Consider the following 12826-nt stretch of genomic DNA (forward strand, 5'->3'; position numbering starts at 1 on the left):
TGAATTCATAAAGTATTTATATAAAAAAATTGAGATTTTTATCATTATTTTATAATACATTTTCATATATATATATTAAAGTACAAATTAAAAAAATATTATTATTTATTTAAATAACTTTTGATCCAGATGGTTAATTGTTTCTATTTTTTTTGTATTATTATTAAATGAAATTTAGAATAGTCTGTAATTTTTTTAAGTATAGTTCTTAACATATTGCATTTGCCTTACAACCTCCTTAATCGATTCAGTTTTTCCTGCGACATTATTTACATCTCGAGGACGAATTTCTCTTATTGGGCGCGGCTTCTTTCTGCTCTCGCGCGATATGTTGTTCAAATTATTTATTCAAGAAACTATGACAGTGTTAGTTATTATCTGCAATACGCGGCTATTAATATGTCAAGCCTTGAAAAGATTGATTTTATATTGATTTTTGTTTTAAAATAATGAAAACAAATTATTTAATATGTATATATTTTTAAATAATGAAATTATATGCATAATATTCCAAGGTATTCCGTGAAGAAACCGACAATCTTTTAGAATATATTCTAGAAGTTATTTTAAGCAAAAAGGTTCATATAAATTATAGACTAATTTGAATTATCAAGACGTTAATAATATAACAGATAAAAATATTAGACATTTATAACTTTGATGTGAATATTATTTTCTTAACTCTCCGTGAACCAGGTGGAATATGTTTACATCTTAGCGAGACGTAAACATTTCTTGAAAAGTCAACTGCGCGCAAGTTGTTCCATGTAGCTGGAGTTACGTCGTTGCCAGTTATACTAAATTAACGTACTTACGGTATAGTATAAGATATGAAATATCCGACATATAATTTGCTATGTTGATTTTCCATCTAGTTTGCAGAAAGTTAGTCATATTAATTGTTCGAAATATCTATATCCATCTTCTACTTGTAAATTGTTGCTCATTATACTACTTACAGTGAGTGCAAAAAGTATCCGTACAGAGAAAATATGTTTAAAAAACCTTATTTTTTAAAAGTAAACATATCCAGCAAGAAATGACTCATCGAATTAATGTCGAATCGATATCGATACGATAATATTGATATACCAATTCGACATCGATTTGACGTCTAATTGACGGTTATTTCTTGCTGGGTAATTAGCATTTATTCATAAGTAACAAAATAGTCTTAAATACGAAGCCAAAATGTACGGTTATTGATTATCGGTCATGATGTTAAAACGACATCATGACTTAACACTTATATTATTTTGAACTAAAATGAAACTAATGATTCTTATTGAATCTGCGTTTATTGATTTCTGCGCCAATTTCCACTTTTCGATAGCCCCTTTTAGCCGATTAATTTTTGTTATTAAAATAGACGATATATTTCTCAAAATTATATACACCAAAAAAATGTATAATAATTACATAAAGTATATTACTTAAAAAAAAATAAAAATAAACAAAGAATAGAAAATAGAGATCTATTATGTACATATCTTGAAAATTATAACGTATTTAATTTCATTGATCAATACCCAGTGAATTTACATAATAACATAGGGCCGTGTTTGAATGAATACTGCCAATACTGAAATTCAATATAGCTTAGATCGCCTTCTTATTCTCTGTTTTCCGTTGCTTTAATTATGCAAAATTCCTCTAATGAATCTCTGGACTGTCATTGTAGACACAAGATTTTAAATATAATAACAAAAAGAAGTCCTGAGGTGATAAGCTGATCAAAAGTGTGCGTTACCGCCGTTACCGGCAAGAATTAAATTCTTTATATCTCCATAATTGACCTAATAATTGACTTACAGCATGTAAGAATTATTTTGCTTAGAATAAACTGTAGAATATATTCTAAGTTTATCAGTTTCCTGATGAAATATTCTGCATATAGGGAAGACTGAGGCACTCGGTCATATATGAGTCACAAAAATTCAAACTTAAAAGTATATCTAAATATAAAAATTTTTATATCATTTTTTAAAAATAATTAAAGCATAATGCATATTTAAAAATTTAATAAGTATATATATTAAATATTTATTAGTTTTTAAGAAAAAAAAAACATATTTTTTAGGAAATGACCCATGGTATCCCAATTATACATTTAATTATACATTTAATTATACATTTAATAGAAAACAATAAAAAATAAATGTTAGATTATTACTTGTAACATAGTAAGATAAGAAAAGATGCGCAGAAATTTGCACTTTATCTTCATATATGTATGTTCTACTACAAAATCAATATTAAAACATTTTTATGCGGTTAAAAAATTACTATTACACTACGAAAACCATTAATGATCGATGCTTTTCGATACAATGGAATTTAATCACTGCTACCTTGATAAAAAGTATGGGCAACGAAGTAACAGTCGTATTGTACCAGTGCAGTAGTATATTAATTTAAACATTCTAGATTATGTTAAACGATGACTGATGGTACCCCGTGACCCATAGTGCTCCGATTTCCCTTACATATATTTTTTCTTTTCTCTGTATAACTTCTTTATAAATGATACAACGCAGTTTACAAATATAATATATAATTATACTTAGAGATATAAAGAGATATTATATACAAACCAAAGTGTACCCTCTTGTTAACACGACACTTTGCGTTGGATGACGTAGTAAAAAATGTAAATATCTCCCGTATCATCATTTTTGCTCGTGTGTTTTTGCTCCCATCTTTAATCGATCTTGTTTGTAATGTATGTTTCGTTATCACGTGACGATTATTATTCGATTGCGCTGATATATAATTACATCTTACAGGTGGCTTGACGTCCAGGTTGAAACCGAGAAGGAAATAGATTCGCAGCAGTATGCTTACAACATAGCATTAAAACTTCGACCGTCTTCTTCCTGAGTCACTCTGCGATGTTGTTTAGGTAAGCTCACTACTTTATTAGCTACTATATCCATTCTAATCACGCTTATTACTGATGTTTTAATTATATTTTAATGACAATTTTATTTTTTTATAAATACAACATTGTGTGATTATTTATATATATAAACATTATATTCATAACTGTAAAATTATTTTATTTATTACAGTTAAAGACGAAATAAAATGCAAAATAAAAGAAAATATTTTCATAATTTTCATCTTTTTATCAATATTACTATATTTCCTCTTTGCATCATAGCAAATAGAAACGCACCGGTATAATACTTTGGGTCTTTTTGCGAGATTTTTGCAAATCATTCGCTATTCATTGAAAGAAAAATAGACCATCATACGCGCTCGTGTCATAGTTGTAACATTGTTGAATCTTAGATCAGAGATCTGAACCAATTTTTAATTATGAATAAATATTATTTATTTATAACTAAGTAAAATCGATACGATACCATACTTAACAAATCATACAAGAAACGTGATAACGTGAAAGTGCATATAAATAATTATATAATCATTAGATATTTAGATTATTTTTGTCGATAAATTAACGCGAAAGAGTATGTTACATCTGATCGTCGATTTGTTTAACCGTAGCAGAGCCGATTATAAAGTGACGAGATAAATCTCGCTGGTCAAACTTTGTTACGGGCGTCGACAAAAGGCGCCACCATTCGGCATCACTGCATTTAATGCGATTTAATATCGCTGAAAAGAGAACGACGTCTCGCAGCAGATATTATAAGTGTGTGTTATCGCGTACGCCAGCGTACTATTTTAATGCGTTATCTCCATCCACGTCCGCCATGGAACCGCAAACACGCTTATTCGTTCCAGCTCTCACACTCGATTTCTGCGTATCTGTTCGGTAAATTGGATGCATCGGATGAAAATGCATCTCTTCTCTTGCGTATATACATAAATATGTGCGTTTTGTGGAAAGAATTGTGAAGTGTAGATATTATGCACCGATTGCGTTATTATCCAATCGTCGCCTTATATATGAAATCACGTATCACGTCTTGTAAATAAATATTAGATTTTAGACGTATATGTAATGTTACAATTATAAATTTGAACGTCAGTGTTTTTATATGTCTACAAGGCATATATTTCTGAACCGTACAAAATTATAGTTTTTTATTGGAGGTATATCTAATAACGTTTTTATAATATCAATTTCCTAACTCGAAATTGCAATTCAAACATAATAAAATTGGTAGAAAGTTCAAATAAACGAGCTGTTACTTAGGTCAAGATTAAAATTAGTTTATTAAAACATCAAGATTAAAACTAGTTATTTTAAATATGTACAACGCATGAAATATTTCGACTATACTAGTTGTAAGTCTTTTTCAGGCAAATATTTACAATAAAAAATAAATTAAGAATTTGGAAACAAATTAAATACATAAAATTCTTACTATTTAAAACGAAAGAGTCAACATTAAGATATAAATAAAAGTAAAAAACGTCATTATATGTCACAGGTTGAACATACTTGAATCGATATTAAAAGTAAAATTTATTGAACATTCTTCGATCGTCATACTGAAGCATGTATAGACCCGAAAATTTCAAAATCAAAAAATAAAATGGAATCGTAATCCTTACACTAAGGAAAATATCCATCATGATTTCTCCAATCATAATGATCGTATTATCTTTTCAAACAGTAACAAATGGATGTTTCCAATCCTCTTGATTGGACAAAAAATCCAATTACATTTAATCGAAAATAAATTTATCAAAATTTATACGACCAAAAATACGCAATAATTAAGTATTTAGATGTAAAGTAAAAATATGAACGTTGAACAAATGCATAATATAAGTTAAATTAAACACATATTCTCACGCTACATAAAAACACGTTATCATTCAACACACGGAGAGAAATCATAAAGGACTGATAATTATATGAATATAGTTAAAGGTTAATTCATAATACAATTATATTTTTTGCATATAACAGCGATCTCAATAAGTATATTAATCAGTTGATATATAAAATTCAACTACACGATTATTTCTAAGTAGATATGGTCAGATAAAGCACATTATAAATTGCACGAGTATGATTATACAGCTATATTAAGTTCTCCAAATAATTGCCGGTTTTATAAATTAAAATATGTTTATGCCAGCAAAGGTATCTTTTTAAAGTATAAATAAAATATTATGTATGTAGACATATATATGCCTACCGCAGCTTTACGTGTCTCGAGTATACAAGTATGATCAGTTTAGCCATACATATACTTTGAATAGAATCTCTTTCAAATATAGTGTTCAATCAAGTTCAAGTTAAAGGTTCAGCCAATAAAACATTAACGGATAGGCATATTACACTTCATTTTCCGCTTGCATGTAATCAGAACTTACATTTCATCGAATAAAGTCTATCATTTCATCGGATAATCTGGTCAAAATCGCTGAATATATTTCTCGGTGTAAATTCCTCAATAGTATATGTGTCCAAGTATTAAGCTTTATGTCATTACGAATACAAACAGATAATTTAGATTTATCTGCTAGCGTTTGTTATGACATGAAACTTTATTTTAATATTTAGACACATATACATACTATTGAGGGATTTAGGATTACTATTCTATTTCATCTTTTGTTTTTAAATTTGGGACTATACGATATCTTTAGAGTATTTTAGATAATTTTTCATAAATTTTAATTTTTTTATTTTACTCTTTCTCGCCTTTCAACGAAGAAATAATTTTGCTTTTAACGTAGATCTCAATATGATGCATAAAGAAGAATATTCAGTGAATTTTATTTTTAATATTAATTGTTCAATGTGTGTCTAACCTGTGATGTGGTTCATGATCGATTTTTTCTTTCCAACATTTTAATTAGTAAGAATTTCATGTATTTCATTTGTTTCCAAAATCTTAATTTATTTTTCTATTAAACGATAAAAGCAATGAAAATTAGTTAAACTAAAGACTTATAATTTTTGTACAAACAAAACAATAAAATTAATAAGAAAAATATTCACAGGCAATCAAGAGTCAACGCGGTAATTAGTGCGTAAAAAATTCAATGGTATTAAAAAATTCAATGATATTAAGGCCTGTATTCATAGTCGGATCTTATATTTAAGACCGTCTTGAGTATAGTCTTAAGATGTTATGAACGAGAGGGCCGCATTAGTGACTTAAGACATTACTTAAGACGGTCTTAAAATAAGAACTGATGAAAAAATATCGGCCTAATTATCAATATAACGATTAATTATAATACAGAAACTTTCGAATGTTTCGATTTTATTTTGGAATCATCATCAGTGTAAATACATAAATTTCAAAAAATTTAGCTAGCGTTGAACTCACAGTCAATCAATGTAATATAAATTGTAAAATAATGCTTTATAAATAAAACAAATTTAATATCAAAGAGCATAAAAAACCAATGCTGGATGTTTTTGCGAAATTATTATATAATCTTTTGGAATTATACCAAATTAATTACAAACGTTTCGACACCTTTATCGTGTCATCTTTAGTGTAACTCAAATATACATATAAACAATTGACGATAATATAAATTATTGTAAACATTTTACATTCCTCCTAAATTAGTCAGATTTAATTTATCGCTACTTGATCGCATTGTTTCAGTTTGAAAATTAACATTCTATTTTTCTACTTCCGTTGAATTGCGAATTCCGTGCTAGGTACATCTTCATTCAGTCATGATCTCATTATTTTAATGTGAAAATTAACATTTTATTCCCCTACTTTCGTTAAATCCTTGCAAATTCGCTGCTGGAACAATCGAATGAAGATGTATCCAGCAGCGAATTCGCAAGGATTTAACGAAAGCAGGAGAAAATAAATGTCAATTTTCACATTAAAATAATGAGATCATGACTGAATGAAGACGTATCTTATAGCAGGAAATTCGCAAGTAGGGTAGACCGGGGAGTAAAGATCCCCGGGAAAAAAAGGTCCACCCCTTGTATCTCGGTAATAACGCATTCATTAGAAAATTTCGCCACACAGTTCGTCAACTAAGAGTGGGAATCTCACGCCACAAAGTTCGTTGCTTCCCGGTAATTGTTAGGAAGCTTGCATGGACATGCCATTGCATTTGAGAGTCAAAAGTAAGATATTAGCGTCGTACTTATTTTGGTCTGAAGGGATCATTTTTGCACCTAGATAGACTAAATAAGTGTATTTATTATTTTATTCTATTGTTTTAATAGTGTGATTATTAAAATTTCTATTATAGTTTTTTTAATAACAATGCCGCAAAGTTTATACTTGTTGGGGTAAAAAGTGCCATGATTGTTCTGTTATCGTTAGTGTTGATTCTATAACAAGTCGATAATCCTAAGTCTTATCAGTGAAGTTGACCAATAGCCAACTGTACGAAACGTCACCGATTACTTCCGATTATCGACTCATTGTAGAATCAGCATTAGTCGTGGTCGTTACGCAGAGAGACTGATAATTATTCAGAATGCGACTTTCATCTCCGATTTCAATGAAATTAGGCTTATTCGACGCGTTTTTGTACGAAACGAAAGAATCTGTAAGAAAATACGTTAGGTCGGTCCTGCGAACCGAGGTATTAAGCGTTAAAGTTAACCTATTGAAGTTAGACAATAGAAATATAATAAAAATATTTTAAAATTAAAATGTCAATCTTATAACACAAAAATAAAAATGTTCCGTTTTGATCATTTCAATTTTAACAGAAAATTATTGACATGTTTTCTTAACCTAAGAAAAACTTGAAGAAGAAATAAAACTACAACTATTAACAAAATTACAATAGAAATCCTATAATAAAAATATATTAAAATTAAAATGTCAATCCTATAACACAAAATCCACTTAATTTAGGTACTTTACAATAAAAAAACTCTAATATGTACTTATTTTTGTGTTTAAAAATAGTTCAAACTTGATATAGAAGTATTGGTACTTTTTATCCCATTATGTGGAACTTTTTGCCCCGCATATGGGGTATAAGAAATGCTGAATGACTTCCTCTGCAAAATTTACGATATCTTTGTAACGAAGGGTATATATGCATACTTTCTTGCATGTATTTTATAGTCAAAGGTCTCTAGTTTCGAAAAATATCAACACGATCTATGTGAGTTAAATATTTTTTATTTTATAGCAAAAAATGGCAAAAGTGGCTCTTTACTCCTCTGTCTACCCTATTTAACGGAAGTAGGAAAATAGAATGTTAATTTTCACATTGAAACAATGCGATCAAGCAGCGATAAGTTAAATCTGACTAATTTTTAGGAGAAATGTAAAATGTTTACAATAATTTATATTATCGTCAATTGTTTATATGTATATTTGAATGTTACATTGAAGATGATACGATAAAGGTGTCGAAACGTTTGTATAATTCCGAAAGATTATATAATAATTTCGCAAAAATATCCAGCGTTGGCTTTTTAGGCTCTTTAATATTAAACGATGTAATATAATTAACCGTTATATTGATGCTTAATTATTAATACCATTGAATTCTTTACACACTAATTATTAATACCATTGAATTCTTTACACACTAATTACCGCGTTGACAGTTGATTGCCACTGAAAAACTATTTAGTTAAATCAACCAAGGATTTGTTTGTCCATGCATATTCAAACAAAAAATTAATTGGTGCAATAAAATAATTTAATTGAAGCAAAGCATTTGATTATTGTAACATTTCACTTGTTTCTGATAAACACATTGACATCTGATAAAGTTGTTTACAATAGCCAAATGTTTGGCTTCAACTAAATTATTTTATTGCATCAACCAAGGATTTGTTTGTCCATATCCAAACAAGAAATTAATTGATTCAATTAAATGGGTTTACCTATGAACCTTTTTTATTAATTTTATTATTTTTCTACTGCAATTATATAGCTGAAGAAGATTTAGACTCTATTCTGTAACTCTTAACGACAGTAACGATATTGTTATATTGTCGTCGCACAGCTTTTTTATTATCATGTACAAAACCTACGCAATAATAAAATAACGATATCCTTACTGTCATTAAGAGTTACAAAAAAGGGCCTTAGTATAGTCAAAACGTTCCATGCATTGTATTTTAATGAATAACCAATTTTAATTCTTTCTTAATATTTTAATAAAATAATTTTAATCTTGACTTGATTGCTCGTTTGTTTGACCTTTCCACAAATTTTATTATATTAACATTTTACCGTTAAAATCTTTCTTCTTATTTTTCGGAAATGTGTTATAAGTATTACACAAAAAAAACGGTATTCGCGAATAAATTGCGTAAAAATTTGCCAAATCATATATTTTTAAATAAAAATATAATTTATTTTTTACTTATAACACTGAGAGAAAAGATTTTGTTATAGGAACAAATCAAGGGAAAGCAAATGTGATATTTGTTAAAAAAACAGTCGATTTGTTACGATTGCAAATTAATTCGTCAATGTAACAAATAATCAATAGTATCGCTAGCAAATAAGAGGCTCATATATATATAAAAGTCGTAGACGGTTGCAGGGTCTGAAATCGTAAAGAAATTGACTAATTCTAGTTAAGTATTCTCCCTATATTTAACTGTGCTTGATCGGTTTCCTATACAACTTAAGACTCCACGATCATCTACGAATTCTATGTAAACGAGCTAAAGTCTATCCAAAAGATAGATTAGATTCTATATATTTTGTTTCTGTTACTAATAATTGGTTGGTATAGCAGACTAGCAGCAATCACAACAACATAATTTGTTGTTACATATTTACCGATCACCGGTTAAAGGTACTGATGGCTTGCTAAATTAACAAAATCTTTTCTCTCAGTGAAAAATCTTTTTTTTTTCTATTAAAAATATAAACCTATTAGTATTTCTACTGAAACAATTAATATTATTTCACATGTGTATAGATATACAAAACGGATATACTGTCTTTAATAAATGGTATGTATATGCGCGCGCGCGCGTGTGTGTGTGTGAGAGAGAGAGAGAGAAAGAGAAAAAATGTTATCCATTCTACTTTTAATTCTATTTGCGCGATTTTAGACTGCATAAAAACGTTTTTTCACATTCAGTGCGGTAATGTACGTGCTTTCGAGTCTGCAGTATTTACGAATTGCTCATGTCGTAATAAACCATGCTTTTGTTGCACATAATAAAACACGCTTGAAATACATATTACAGAGCAAGAGAAGGAGATGCACAAATATTCATTTATTCAGGCAGAGAGAGAGATACGTGGAGTTTTTATTACAACTGCGTACGTGTAATTTCGCTCGTGATATTTCCGCTTGATATACTCATTGCTTCGCACGGCAAAACAAAAGGCATCAGGACGATAAAACAAATTACAATGATTATATGTAACGAAAACGCAATATCTGTCGGCGCTTGTTTTCCGTTTGCATAAAAAATATCGACAATACCTTATATTTCTTAAATTACAATAAAGAATGCCTTGATCAAAGTTAGATGTTTCGAATAAATCATATATTCTTTATTAAATAAATTTATTTCAGAAGTGATTGCGCGCCGATAACTTTTGAACTTTCAACACAAACATTCTGAAATGCTAATAATCCTCCTTATTTTTATTTAAATATTCATCATTTCTTTTCAAAAAGGTGAGAACATTGTTGTATTCACATCAAACATTCCCGATAGCTAAAACGATTAATTCAATGATATAAATCAATACATACTACAGTCACTTCAACAATAACTCATAAAATAGATCAATTTTATTTTTGATTTTTATTATTTTCTAGTTTATGGACAACAGAGTATTTTTTGTATAATGGTTTTTTTTATCTTTGCTTGATTGCTACAAATCAACTTTATCACATTCGCATAATTAATCGAATTGATAATTTTATTCGATTTTTTATTCGAAAAATATTAAAATTTAATGGCCCTTAATATTTCCCAAAGCTTTATTTTGCTTCGTTTATTGACTCCTCGTAATAATGAATTGTTGAAATAATTGAGTAAATATTGTTATTATGTTATGCAATGAATAATTCTTGTTGGATTTGGGAGAGTTACGATTAATATATCCACACATATTATATATATCTTGGGTTTCTGCCAGATCATAGAAGCAAACCAGACATCCGAATGTGTGTCCAATTATTGATTCGTATCTCAAAATTACGAATGAATCGCACTTTCTTAATTACATTATAAATGAAATTAAGAAAACATGGCAATCGCGGATATTGTTTCTCTCTCTCTCCACTGGCACATCGCCAATTGCTTCTTGAGAATACAAACTCTAAAGTCTTTCGCGTTTACCAAGTCGTTATACGTTTCATATATATACTAATAAACGTACATAAACACAACCATAAAGTTTTCGAATTTCCTATTTACAGTCGGTTGGATTAATTATCGAAAGGCAGATCTCTCTAATATATCTTGCAATTTTAACATCATTACAATCACAATTTCACTTCTTTATATTGCCATATTTCATACCCACATTTTTTCGATGCTCGTAACACACACACGCGCACACACACGTACGCGTGTCCCTGTAATTGAATATACAAGCATAAATTATTTTCCAGAGTCATTAGCAATTAGGAAAAAACAAGGAGAAAACAAAGAAATAAAAAATAGTTAGAAAAAACCAGGAAAAATTAAGAAATCAAGGAATTAGTTAACTTTTACAAGAGACAAGAAGCCAATTATAGTGACGTTTTATTTTTTGTATTGTAAGCATGTTGTAATTTTTATGCTTGCTATTATTGTTAGTATTTATTCTTTCAGATTTCTAACGCTAAAATTAACCATTAGTAGCTATTGTCGACTATAAATCTTTCAAATAAAAACTTTCTTTTTTTATATATTAATAAATGGCCTTATTTGTATTTCGTCTTTTGCATTCTTATTTGATTTATTCCGTTTTTCCATATGTTTATTATTAAAGGGTATTATACAATACATTGAAGAAAGTAAGAGAATACTTTTTGTAGGATGATATCTTAAAAATTGGCAAAATTACGTTTTTTGTTTATAGCTAATATATGCATTTGCATATTTGCATATGCAAAATGCATATATTAGCTGTAAACAAAAAACGTAATTTTTGTTTAATAATAAACCCCTTTAATAATAAACATATGGAAAAACGGAATAAATCAAATAAGAATGCAAAAGACGAAATACAAATAAGGCCATTTATTAATATATAAAAAAAGAAAGTTTTTATTTGAAAGATTTATAGTCGACAATAGCTACTAATGGTTAATTTTAGCGTATTTGCATATGCAAAATGCATATAATATATAGGCTGATTTTTTCAAAATTTTTTATTATATATAATGCTATTTTATATATAGCATTACAAATGAAATTATCTGGAGACACCGATAGTATCTCGGCGCTAAGGTTGTTACTACAAACACCGTTATTTTGTTATAAAAAATTTAATTTATAAAAAGTCGACTGCTAAGTCGACTCACAAAGGTTGAGAGAATTGCGAACATCTATGAGAAAAGTTAAATAAAAGTGACGATTATTTATTAATTAATAAAAGTCATTATCAAAAAGATGCTCCGGTTATTTGATTTTAAATTATAATAATTAACATTTATATTGTTATCAATGAAAATTATAATTTTAAACAAAAAATAAAACCTTTGTCGCTTAAAATTTTCCGCAATGCTGAATCGGTTTGCTTTTTTGTTTAAACTTTAAAGTTATAATTAATAATATATAAATGTTAATTATTGTAACTTAAAGTCCCAATATCCTTTGAATAAAGATTTCACTGATAAATAATCGCCGTTTTTATTTAACTTTTTCCATATATTTGTAATTCTTCTCTACCTACATAAAACTCATCGAAAATGTGTAATGGTCTTTATTACCTTAAATAGAGAAAGAGAGAGAGGGGGGGGGGGGGGG

This window comes from Trachymyrmex cornetzi, unplaced genomic scaffold (assembly GCF_001594075.2).
Source record: "Trachymyrmex cornetzi isolate Tcor2-1 unplaced genomic scaffold, Tcor1.1 scaffold424, whole genome shotgun sequence".
Classification (NCBI taxonomy): domain Eukaryota; kingdom Metazoa; phylum Arthropoda; class Insecta; order Hymenoptera; family Formicidae; genus Trachymyrmex; species Trachymyrmex cornetzi.